We start from the raw sequence: 12500 nt of genomic DNA, 5'->3' as shown, positions 1-12500 counted from the left end.
AACTATAAAAACTTCAACAAAACAAGAGGAAGAGAAATAAGATATAAATACCATTATTAAACATACTTCATATTAAATAATACATCAAGTCTCACATATTTCAAAGTAATAGGAGGGGGAATCCCAATGCAGAGAAGATAAAGATAAAAGACAACTGTAAAGAAAGGAAATAGATAAACATAATCCAACAAATAACTGCTTTGGAATATTTAATCATTTTCTTCCTCCGCATAATGGTTTAGTTATCAATAATTTAGTTATTTCACGAATTAAACTGCCAAAGACAGAGCTATTTATCAACATAAAGGTAGAATTAAAAAAATATATATATAAATGGTGGTAATAGTGATGATTTATGATGCATATATATATATATATATATATATGTATATGTATATATATGTATATGTATATGTATATATATATATATATATATACACGCACAAATCATACATAAATAGACTGGTAACTGGATGAGAGAGCCTGTATATAAGAAGACTACCATTATGACCATTTATTGATCCAATTCTCTCTCTCTCTCTCTCTCTCTCTCTCTCTCTCTCGTGAACATATAATGCACGTGTTTTCGTGAACATATAATGTATGAAACACATATGTCCACATCTTGTAATGACAAATATATACACACCGACTTATAATACTCCCCATCTCTCAGCATCTTATCTTTGTTGCACTCAGTCCCTCCTAACTCCTTCGATAGCTCAGTTGGTAGAGCGGTGGACTGTAGTTGGAACTTTCTAAGGCAGACATCCATAGGTCACTGGTTCAAATCCGGTTCGAAGGAAAACTTTTAACTTTTTAATTATTGCATTCATTGAGAGGAATGTTAGACATCGTACTCTCGATTATTATGTCGTAATAACAGATTCGAAAATTAAAAGTATACCCTTCACCATTGTAAATTCATATTCTAGATAAAATATTCACCTATTACACAGACTTTACATTGCAGAGCAACATTACACCACCGCTCTGCAGACCTTCGATAGCTCAGTTGGTAGAGCGGTGGACTGTAGTTGGAAATTTCAAGGCAGACATCCATAGGTCACTGGTTCAAATCCGGTTCGAAGGAAAATTTTTGCCTCATTTAATTTACCCTTCATCGAAAGGAATGTTAAACATGGTACTCTCAATTATATTGTTGTAATAACGGACTCTAAAAGTAAAAATATATCCTCTACCAGTGTAAATTTACATTCCTTCTTGGTAAAAGTTTCACCTATTGCAAAGTCACTATTTACATTGCAGAGCCATGTTACACTACCGCTTATCAGGCCTTCGATAGCTCAGTTGGTAGAGCGGTGGACTGTAGTTGGAATTACTAAAGCAGACATCCATAGGTCACTGGTTCAAATCCGGTTCGAAGGAAAACTTTAATTACATTTTTTATTCAACCTTCATCGAGAGGAATGTTAGAAACGGTACTCTCAATTATTGTATTGTAATAACCGACTCGAAAATTAAAAGTATACCCTCTACCATTGTAAATTTATAGTCTAGATGAAATTTTCACCTATTGCACAGACTTTACATTGCAGATCAACATTACACTGCCGCTCTGCAGACCTTCGATAGCTCAGTTGGTAGAGCGGTGGACTGTAGTTGGAACTTTCTAAGGCAGACATCCATAGGTCACTGGTTCAAATCTGGTTCGAAGGAAAACTTTCAACTTTTTAATTATTACATTCATTGAGAGGAATGTTAGACATCGTACTCTCAATTATTATGCTGTAATAACAGATTCGAAAATTAAAAGTATACCCTTCACCATTGTAAATTTAATATTCTAGATAAAATATTCACCTATTACACAGACTTTACATTTGCAGAGCAACATTACACTGCCGCTCTGCAGACCTTCGATAGCTCAGTTGTAGAGCGGTGGACTGTAGTTGGAACTTTCTAGGCAGACATCCATAGGTCACTGGTTCAAATCCGGTTCGAAGGAAAAACTTTTGCCTCTTTTAATTCAACCTTCATCGAGAGGAATGTTAAACATTGTACTCTCAATTATATTGGAGTAATAACGGACTCTAAAAGTAAATATACCCCCTACCAGCGTAAATTTACATTCTTTCTTGGTAAAAGTTTCACCTATTGCTAAGTCACTATTTACATTGCAGAGCAATGTTACACTACCGCTCTTAAGGCCTTCGATAGCTCAGTTGGTAGAGCGGTGGACTGTAGTTGGAACTTTCAAGGCAGACATCCATAGGTCACTGGTTCAAATCCGGTTCGAAGGAAAACTTTTGTTTTTACCTATTACAGATATATTTAGTATGCTGGAAAACTTCGTTGAAATTTGGATTTAAGAAAGAAGGAAATCTTTAATTCTTAATCATTTTTTATGGAGAATAATAGATTTTTTTCCCCACAAGTTTTTATTGCTCTGAATGGCTTTTTATCATGATGAGCAATACTGCAGCAAGTTGGTAGGCCTTCGATAGCTCAGTTGGTAGAGCGGTGGACTGTAGTTGGAACTTACAAGGCAGACATCCTTAGGTCACTGGTTCAAATCCGGTTCGAAGGAATACTTTTGGTTTTTACCTAATACAGATATATTTAGTACGCTGGAAAACTTCGTTGAAATTTGATTTAAGAAAGAAGGAAATCTTTAATTCTTAGTCATTTTTTTATGGAGAATAATAGTATTTTTCCCACAAGTTTGTATTGCTGTGAATGACTTTTTATCATGATGAGCAATACTGCTGCAAGTTGGTAGGCCTTCGATAGCTCAGTTGGTAGAGCGGTGGACTGTAGTTGGAACTTTCAAGGCAGACATCCATAGGTCACTGGTTCAAATCCGGTTCGAAGGAAATCTTTTTTCTTTTTTTCTAATTTAACCTTCATCAAGAGGAATGTTAGACATGGTACTCTCAATTATTTTGTTGTAATAAAAGACTCGAAAATTAAAAGTATATCCTATACCATTGTCAATTTATATTCTATAAAATTTTCACCTTTTGCACAGACTTTACATTGCAGAGCAACATTACAATACTACTCTGGAGACCTTCGATAGCTCAGTTGGTAGAGCGGTGGACTGTAGTTGGAACTTTCAAGGCAGACATCCATAGGTCACTGGTTCAAATCCGGTTCGAAGGAAAACTTTTCATAATAATTAAGTGCTCCGTAATTATCTTCATAAGTAAAGCATATCGTGCTACATATAATTGTTGTTCTACCGGAGATTATTGCTTAAATAAAGTTCGCTCGTTCATTGGGTTCAGATTGCCCAGAACTTCTGCTCCGAACCCCCCCCCCCCCCCCCGGGGGCTCTTTGACTCACGGTCATAGACCTCAAAGAGTACAATGGGTGTTCTATTCTATCTTATTTCTCTTCCTCTTGTTTTGTTAAGTTTTCATAGTTTATATAGGAGTTATTTATTTTAAGGTTACTGTTCTTAAAATATTTTTTGTTTTTGTTTCCTTTCCTCACTGGGCTGTTTTCCCTGTTGGAGCCCCTGGCCTTATAGCATTCTGCTTTTCCAACTAGGGTTGTAGTTTAGCAAGTAATAATAATAATAATAATAATAATAATAATAATAATAATAATAATAATAATAATAATCGCTCAGCACAGACAGCGTGACTGTAAGTGTCAATCTTTTTCAGAGAGTGTCCCTGGCGTGATCAATCTCACGGCGAGCTGATGTTGTACCAAGTTTTATCTCTCCTAAAACCATAACTGTGGTTGAATTGCTGGAACTTCGGAAAGAAGTTCAAACTTGAATTGCTGGAACTTCAGAAAGAAGTTCAAACTTGAATTGCTGGAACTTCAGAAAGAAGTTCAAACTTGAATTGCTGGAACTTCAGAAAGAAGTTCAAACTTGAATTGCTGGAACTTCAGAAAGAAGTTCAAACTTGAATTGCTGGAACTTCAGAAAGAAGTTCAAACTTGAATTGCTGGAACTTCGGAAAGAAGTTCAAACTTGAATTGCTGGAACTTCAGAAAGAAGTTCAAACTTGAATTGCTGGAACTTCAGAAAGAAGTTCAAACTTGAATTGCTGGAACTTCAGAAAGAAGTTCAAACTTGAATTGCTGGAACTTCAGAAAGAAGTTCAAACTTGAATTGCTGGAACTTCAGAAAGAAGTTCAAACTTGAATTGCTGGAACTTCAGAAAGAAGTTCAAACTTGCAGCGAAAGATATCTTATATTCATTATTCGTTACTTCTCATATACAGTTTATTTACTTCATTATTTACTTTCCTCACTGGACTATTTTCCCTGTTGGATTCCCTTTGGCTTGTAGCATCCTGCTTTTCCAACTAGGGATTAGTTTACCTAGTAACAACAACAACAACAACAACAACAATAATAATAATATTAATAATACATTCAACATATCGCCCGTCCGAGTAGTCTACTAATACTTGAATTAGTAATTTTTTCCAGAATCAATGATGAATTTCAATAAAATAACAATGAACTTGAAAATATAAAAATCGGAATATTAAAGAAATTAAAAAACTAAAATCAAATAAAAACCAGAAACTAATAAAATAATAAACTAGTTTCCGAATACTAATTTTACAGTAAATCTCCCACGCGCGGCACCATATCACTTCAAGCTGTGCAGTCAAGTATAAAAGAAATAAATTGATAGCCTTAAAATTCTTCAAATGAAAATGGCTACTAAGTGTTATCTTCATTATCATTATCATCGTCGTTACTATTAATATACTATCATTAAAAATTAGTAAACAAGCCTAATAGGATATAGGAAACATACAACGCATATTTTTACCAGACAGAATGAGTATCATCTTAAAAAAAGTGAACACAGAGCAAAAGAATATTATACAACAAATCATCATCATCATCATCTCCTACGCCTATTGACGCAAAGGGCCTCGGTTAGATTTCGCCAGTCGTCTCTCTTGAGCTTTTAATTCAATACTTCTAAATTCATCATCTCCTACTTCACGTTTTATAGTCTGGGTCTTCCAACTCTTCTAATGCATTGTGGAGCCCAACTGAACGTTTGGTGAACTAATCTCTATTGGGAAGTGCTAAGAGAATACCCAAATCGTCTCCATCTACCCCTCATCATGATCTTATCCATCTATGGCACTCTAGTAATCGAGAGATACAGCAAATAAGAATAACAATTCAAGGAACAGGTAGAGAAAATATATAAACTTACACATCAACATAAGAAAAAGAATTCAGGTTCTAATATAGTTATTCAAGACTGGTATTCAACTTGTATAACAAAACTAGGTATACCAAAAAACTTGGTCCCGATCTCAGTTATAGGAGAAGGCACATGCAGTCTTACGGCAAGGGGATTTATGTGCGTTTCTGGCTTGCTTTAATATGCATTGCATCTTCTCGGATGAGTAAGCGGTTTTGTCCAATGTTAGGTTTCAATCGCAAGTAAATCTATTGATAGTTATAATTAGTGCACTGCTAGTTCATCCTCAGTGAGTTCGATCTCAGATACATTCAGGGAAAATGATTAAAGCAAAGATTAGGTTTGAAAGAAGCCATATACACCTTAAATGTTGTAAAGTATATCTAATATACTAAGGATATATTTGTATACATATATGTGTGTATATTTCTTTAGTACCAACGTATCTCTCTTTTTTTAGTTTATGGATTGACCTTGAATATATATAATAATGATACTTGCTACAAAGCTTATCCTTGTCTGCTGAATTTAGGATGATGACCATTTGCAGCAAACTTCCACAGTAACGGTTACTACACATACATTCGAGCAAACTCCATTACACAACTAAAATAACTTTATGAAGTTTTCTGAGACTCCCTTGAAAATGTTAATATGGAAAATTTATATATGCATCCAGACCGACAGCAACAACATGTACAACTGTGGAAGAAAAACCTTAGTAATGGACATCGCAGGAATGCAAAATATGACCAAAATTTAATTATGTTTTAACAGTATAGGTAACAACAAAATTAGCTACCTTAATTTACTTGTATTGGTAGTGAACACTACCCTTATTTTAACCAGTACCTATGACTGTCTTCTTATACAGTTCCATCAACAGTCCATTACTCTACGACCTGAGTTACCGAAGGAAAATATTTCATCTGCAAATTTGTTCATCAAAATTAAGTTACCAAAACAATGATGACTTTAACGAAATTTTATAAACAAATTTGTAATTACTGAAAATATAAATTAAATTTGTTTCCCTTTCCTTAGCTAGTAATTGACATAAAACTATAAACCACACAAATTATTCATTGACTCGGATTTGAACCCGTGACCTATATATGTCTGATTGAACTCTCCAACTACAGTATACCGTTTTACCAACTTGAGTTATCGAAGTATTTTTTACGTTGAAATACCTTCATTTATTCAAAATAAATAAAACAGTCTTTTATATTAGCGTTAGGAAAGCTCTTCCTGTATGGACACGAGAATACACCTTCCACTAACTTGAAATTAGCCAGTCTGGCCTACAGACATAAAATTAATTTCACACAGTCATAACAGATATACAATAAACTAAAGGAAGATTTTCTTTATATTTGAGGGCAAAACAATAGTAGGGTCGGAAGTTTTTTATTTATATTTAAGACCAAAACAATAGCTGACCGACATATAAAAAACTATGTTTACAAATGAAGGTTTCCTACTGAAGAATATTATGCAATGCGTAATGCCACACCTGTTGGAGACCGCATGAACGTGACCCGAATACTATTGAAAGGTGTTTTGAGTCTTATCACGTGTTCTCCATTACTCAAGCAAAGCGAGGTAATGCAGTCGCGTTTCTATGATGTCCCCATGAATTTCCAAGGAAAATTTTCTGATGACTTAGGGCATACTTAAACATACATTGAAATAAACATTTGATATTCCGTGTACTACCATGCATTGATACGTAAACCCATACATATATAAGATCTGTGTACACATACATAAATATATTTATAGACACTATGGATGAATACACACACATCAAACGAAAGAGAAGAAACTGGTAATAATTGAGCTTTAAACACAAATATGTGAGTAAAGGTCATCACAAAAGGGATGAAGATCGAATATATCAGTGATATATATATATTATATATATATATATATATATATGTATATATACATATATGTATCATACATACATGTATATATGTATATATATATATATGTATATATACAGTATATGTATATATATATATATATATATATATGTATATATACACACATATATATATATGTGTATATATATATACACACACAAATGTATATATATATATATATATATATTCCCGAGGTTAAATTCGGTATCAAATTCAATTTGTGGATGATATTTATCTCCATAAAGTCACATGTACTAGTAAAAAATTACCATGTACATATTTCATTTATATGAAAAAAAGTTCTCCTGTTGTGAGAGATTTGTATTCAAACTTTATATGAGATTTATCTTTTACCAGATAAAGTTTAATGTACCACTACGCGTGTTTTTCCCAGGCAATCAGATAAGACTTTCATAAACACTTGGTTTCGTGGGATATTAAACAATGAAAACTCTCGTTTCATCAAGGTTTTACATCCTAAATAAGAAAGTTTAGTGTATCTGGCATGACAAACAATTCAGGGAAAAAAACGACAAAATCAAACTAAAATTCAATGGAGAGATCTCTTTGGTTTTTAAAGATGGATAGAATATCTATTATTTTTCAATTAGATTCAATCTAATTCATTTCGCTTTTGATTTTTTAAGGATTAACCAACAATCACCCTTACACAACGTTTTACTTAATGTCGTCTTCCAAATATACAATATGAAATATCACCATTTCAAAATAAAACTTTAGTCATTCTGATTATCAAAATTACAATATCAGTGTAATTCAAAATTCAGTGATAAACTTCACTCACAGCTCTACATTTACGAGATCTTCTAGACACAACCATGACCGGCACAAAAAAAAAAAAAAAAAAAAAAAAAAAAGGAGGCTGAATGCTGATCCCAGGTGTAATCCGACGCTAACTTTAAAGGTTTCTGTTTCCCCAACTTCTGTTATTGCGTTTGTCCTTGTTCTTTCCTACGTCATTTCAACCATTTTAACCAACCTTTATAGATCTTTACTCTTCCTCAAGCAACAAAACCTCATATACATGCATACATACATATATGTATATGTATATGTAAGTATGTATGTATGTATGTATGTATATATATATATATATATATACTGTGTATATATATATATATATATATACTGTGTATATGTGTATATATTATTATATATATATATATATATATATACATTATATAGTAGGATACGTAAGCACTCCGATTTCGTAATTTGAAAGCAAGTGCTTGAACCTAAGTCTGTTTTTTAGCAAAAAAAAAAAAAAAAAAAAAAAAAAAAACTATGCAATGACGTCATCATTCCTGCTCCCGGCTGAAAAGGTAAAAAAGAGCTCTGGTCACAGGCCAATTAGAGCTTTATTTTTATCCATAAAGTTTTGCCTGAAGCTGCAGGTTTAAAAGTGACTTCGTTAATTTACCTGTATTCATACCCTTGGGAAAAAAAGAACGGCAACCTTTGTCTCTGACCTTTGATGATGCTGAGGGTAGTGGAGAGAGAGAGAGAGAGAGAGAGAGAGAGAGAGAGAGAGAGAGAGTGGTTAAAACGGCTCACTTGAACGATATAAATGAAGGAGGAGGTAAAATACGAGAGAGAGAGAGAGAGAGAGAGAGAGAGAGAGAGAGAGAGAGTGGTTAAAACGGCTCACTTGAACGATATAAATGAAGTAGGAGGTAAAATACGAGAGAGAGAGAGAGAGAGAGAGAGAGAGAGAGAGAGAGAGAGGGGTGGTTAAAACGGCTCACTTGAACGATATAAATGATGTAGGAGGTAAAATACGAGAGAGAGAGAGAGAGAGAGAGAGAGAGAGAGAGGTGGTTAAAACGGCTCACTTGAACGATATAAATGAAGTGGGAGGTAAAATAAAACGAGAGAGAGAGAGAGAGAGAGAGAGAGAGAGAGAGAGAGGGGGGGGGGGGTTAAAACTGTCCATTTGAACGAGATATAATGAAAGTGGGAGGTAAAATGAGAGAGAGAGAGAGAGAGAGAGAGAGAGAGAGAGAGAGAGAGTGGTGGTTAAAACGGCTCACTTGAACGATTTAAATAAAGTGGGAGGTAAAATAAAACGCGAGAGAGAGAGAGAGAGAGAGAGAGAGAGAGAGAGAGAGAGATAGAGAGAGAGAGAGAATCCTCAAATTTATATTTTTTTTAATTAACCAAGAAGCACACACTTCAAGAAGAGAAATAAACTGTTTTAAACTATTTCGGTCGAGTAGTAATATAATTAATAAGCGATTAAGGTTATCAAAGATTCACCTAATACTGTCGTTCAATATAATTCAGCTTCCATTAACAGAACAAGTGAATCAGATTATGGTAGAATCTTACAAACGAAACAACAAATTGATCAAGATAAATTTCATCTAAGTTTGCCTTTGAGTCTCATCATAATATGCTAGGAAATTATTCCGAATACAAAAGTTACAAAACAACAACAATAACTAGAGGGGCACTGCCGGGGCAGTTTTATTTCTTGACCTTTTGCTCGACCTTAACCTTTGACCTTAACATTAACTGGCGTGGGTTTTTATACACTCAAATATGAACCAAGCTAGAGGTCTTTATGACCTTCCAAAATTTAATCATTTCCAACTTTTTACTTAACAGTTAATCCCTGTAAGTTTCGTTACTCTACGATTAAAATTGTGGCCAGGAAGTTGTTCACAAACAAACACACATAGGTGGAGGTAAGGTTAATAATAATAGATTCACATATTTTTCAAAATGATTTCTGTAAATGAAACAACGATTGTTTAAAAACGTAAAATCATATCATCTAAAATAATTCATCTCTGCTTAAAATTGCATTACAATAAGTAGAATTTTCAGTGATACATTCAATTTCATTCAGCTGAATTAAACAAGATCTTGTTCTCCTAAATCTATTTGATAAGCGTTTCACTGACGAAAATTACAGCAAGGAGGAGAATAATTGCAGGGAAATGTATGATTCAGTCTTTTTCTAAATACATGAATCACGTTAACAAAAACAATTTATTTCATCAGCGAGTCCCACCTGCGTCTGTCAGTTACGAATGGAAGTGATTGATTCTAGATGACGGAAAACAATTTATACACTTCAGGTTACGAAGGACGATATACTTCAGCGGGGAAAAAATATCGATTTATTTCAGATAAAGAAAAAGTAAAAGAACTTCAGGTAGCTAAGGGCGATGTACTTCAGCAAGAAAAATATAAATCACGATCTACTTTAAATAGAGAAAGGGGATTTATTTTGGAAGAACAACCAACAAGGGGATTTATTCAATTAAAATCAAGGTAATTGAATTCATTCAGATGGAATGGATATTTATTCAAGAGGGAGAAAAACTATTTACTCAAGTAAAAGAAAGATTATGTAGTCAATTTAGGGTACAAAGAACTATTTGATAACCGCTTTAATAACGCAACTTGTCACCAATTTATGCAATTGACACAGAGAGAATAAACAATTATGCTTTTAATCAAACTTTCATAAGTAATAATTTGAAACAATGATTCACATGAGTTTATTCTTATCCTCAAGATCTAAGATTATCAAAAACCTTTTGTAAATTAAAATACTTAATTCTCCTCAAATTTATCCCAATGATCTTTACTCTACAGTATACTAGAATAAATAGTTATCCTTCGAACCGAAATATGGATGCATACTTCATATGTTCCAACTACAGTCTACCGCTCTACTATACTCTGTCATGTCAAATAAAAAAAAAAAAAAAAAAAAAAAAAAAAAAAAAAAAAAAAAAAAAAAAAAAAAAAAAAAACCACGGTGTCATATTTCCGACTTTTTTTTCGAAAATATATAGAAAAGAATAGCATTTGATGGTTATAATGAATACAATTACTTTAAGAGTTAAACATTATAATATAAAATCTCAACTTTTAACCGTCGGTTTTCTTCGAACCGAAATATGGATGCATACTTCATAAGTTCAAATACAGTCTACCGCTCTACTATATCAAATTTACGAAAAACATATTGCCATATTTCCGACTTTTTGTTTCGAAAAAAAAGAAAAAAAAAGGATGGCATTAGATGGTTATTGTGAATACAATTACTTTAAGAGTTAAACTTTAATTATATAAAAACTCAACTTTTAACTAATATAGTTTTGTAACATCATTCAGCCGTACTATAAAGAACCGTGTCACACACATTGCCGGTAACTTTTCCGATAATGTTTCTCAGGTCAGCTATCAAACTCGATTTTTGCGGGATCCTTTTTTGCATAAAACATAAAAATACATTATTATAATTTTGTGCTTTTTTTTTTTTTTTTTTTTAAACAAAAAATGAACCATTCATGAGTAGGACATCAGTATCTGCTAGCGGGAACAAAGGAAAAAATCACTGAATGGTAACTAGCCTCAGAAGTTCAAATTTGTTGCAAATGCATTTTCGTTGAACAGGTAAACGTAAGACTTGTTTTACAGTTTATATGAGACATCTATTCAAGTTGGTTACTGATCTTAAAACAATTTACAATATCAAATTATTTCTAATTTCTAGTCTATTCGTTACTTCTCAGTTTCCTTTCTGCACTGGAACCCTTGGGTTTGTAGCATTCTGCTTTTCCCTTTAGGGTTGTTGCTTGGGCAGTAATATTAACAACAACAACAACAACACCAACAGCGACAACAACAGCAATAATGATAATAATAAAAGTAATAATAATAATAATAATAATAATAATAATAATAATAATAATAATGATAATAATAAAATTATAAAAATAATATTGATAATAATGATAATAATAAAAATAATAATAACAATAATAATAATAATAATAATAATAATAACAAAATAATAGTAATAATAATAATTATAATAAAATAATAACAATAAAAATAATAATAATAATAACAACAATAATAACAATAATAACAACAACAATAATAATAATAATGAAGCACGGAGATACGCAGATTTACTGCAGCAGTTAGTCAATGTCTTCAGAGGGATGCCACGGGAAATGGATACTGATGTCAAAAGCTTTTATGCAACAATTAATTCCTTCTCCTTAAAGAGACAAGAGCATTCAATAATAATCTGAAGCATTGTACATTTACACTAGTGATTACATTTCTAAACATAATAAACGTTGCTTCTATATTGTGGAAATTAATGTCATTTCTTCAAGTAAGGAAAATATGTTTTTAATAGATCTTCAGTTTACAAAATGTATGACAAGTTTATCACGAATTATAAGAATCCTGAGATGTGAACCAATAATTATTCTTGAAACCGGCGACCTATGAATATCAGTTTAAAGTGCTCCGAGTTATCGATAAAGTATTTGACATAAAAGAATTCCTGCATAATAACTTACAATATTCAATTCTTCACCAAACTTTCAACTGGGTTCCACAAGGCACTAGTAGAGT

The 12500-nt window shown here is 32.6% G+C and overlaps 9 non-coding genes across 9 annotated transcripts; all 9 read left to right on the top strand.

The window, feature by feature from the left end:
- The first annotated feature begins 711 nt into the window (after positions 1 to 711).
- On the top strand, positions 712 to 805 carry TRNAY-GUA (transfer RNA tyrosine (anticodon GUA)). Its single transcript has 2 exons — positions 712 to 748; positions 770 to 805. It is a non-coding gene; the product is annotated as a tRNA-Tyr (tRNA).
- Positions 806 to 1000: 195 nt separating this feature from the next.
- Positions 1001 to 1093, top strand: TRNAY-GUA (transfer RNA tyrosine (anticodon GUA)). The gene is made up of 2 exons: positions 1001 to 1037; positions 1058 to 1093. It is a non-coding gene; the product is annotated as a tRNA-Tyr (tRNA).
- Positions 1094 to 1296: 203 nt separating this feature from the next.
- On the top strand, positions 1297 to 1389 carry TRNAY-GUA (transfer RNA tyrosine (anticodon GUA)). Its single transcript has 2 exons — positions 1297 to 1333; positions 1354 to 1389. It is a non-coding gene; the product is annotated as a tRNA-Tyr (tRNA).
- Positions 1390 to 1586: 197 nt separating this feature from the next.
- On the top strand, positions 1587 to 1680 carry TRNAY-GUA (transfer RNA tyrosine (anticodon GUA)). Its single transcript has 2 exons — positions 1587 to 1623; positions 1645 to 1680. It is a non-coding gene; the product is annotated as a tRNA-Tyr (tRNA).
- Positions 1681 to 1877: 197 nt separating this feature from the next.
- Positions 1878 to 1969, top strand: TRNAY-GUA (transfer RNA tyrosine (anticodon GUA)). Its single transcript has 2 exons — positions 1878 to 1913; positions 1934 to 1969. It is a non-coding gene; the product is annotated as a tRNA-Tyr (tRNA).
- Positions 1970 to 2171: 202 nt separating this feature from the next.
- TRNAY-GUA (transfer RNA tyrosine (anticodon GUA)) lies at positions 2172 to 2264 on the top strand. Its single transcript has 2 exons — positions 2172 to 2208; positions 2229 to 2264. It is a non-coding gene; the product is annotated as a tRNA-Tyr (tRNA).
- A 194-nt stretch (positions 2265 to 2458) lies between these two features.
- TRNAY-GUA (transfer RNA tyrosine (anticodon GUA)) lies at positions 2459 to 2551 on the top strand. Its single transcript has 2 exons — positions 2459 to 2495; positions 2516 to 2551. It is a non-coding gene; the product is annotated as a tRNA-Tyr (tRNA).
- A 193-nt stretch (positions 2552 to 2744) lies between these two features.
- On the top strand, positions 2745 to 2837 carry TRNAY-GUA (transfer RNA tyrosine (anticodon GUA)). The gene is made up of 2 exons: positions 2745 to 2781; positions 2802 to 2837. It is a non-coding gene; the product is annotated as a tRNA-Tyr (tRNA).
- Positions 2838 to 3033: 196 nt separating this feature from the next.
- On the top strand, positions 3034 to 3126 carry TRNAY-GUA (transfer RNA tyrosine (anticodon GUA)). Its single transcript has 2 exons — positions 3034 to 3070; positions 3091 to 3126. It is a non-coding gene; the product is annotated as a tRNA-Tyr (tRNA).
- The last annotated feature ends 9374 nt before the right edge of the window (positions 3127 to 12500 follow it).

The sequence above is a fragment of the Palaemon carinicauda genome, chromosome 9 (genome assembly GCF_036898095.1).
Source record: "Palaemon carinicauda isolate YSFRI2023 chromosome 9, ASM3689809v2, whole genome shotgun sequence".
Lineage (NCBI taxonomy): Eukaryota > Metazoa > Arthropoda > Malacostraca > Decapoda > Palaemonidae > Palaemon > Palaemon carinicauda.
Note: the sequence above shows the minus strand (reverse complement) of the source record. Positions and strands in the feature narration are given on the sequence as shown.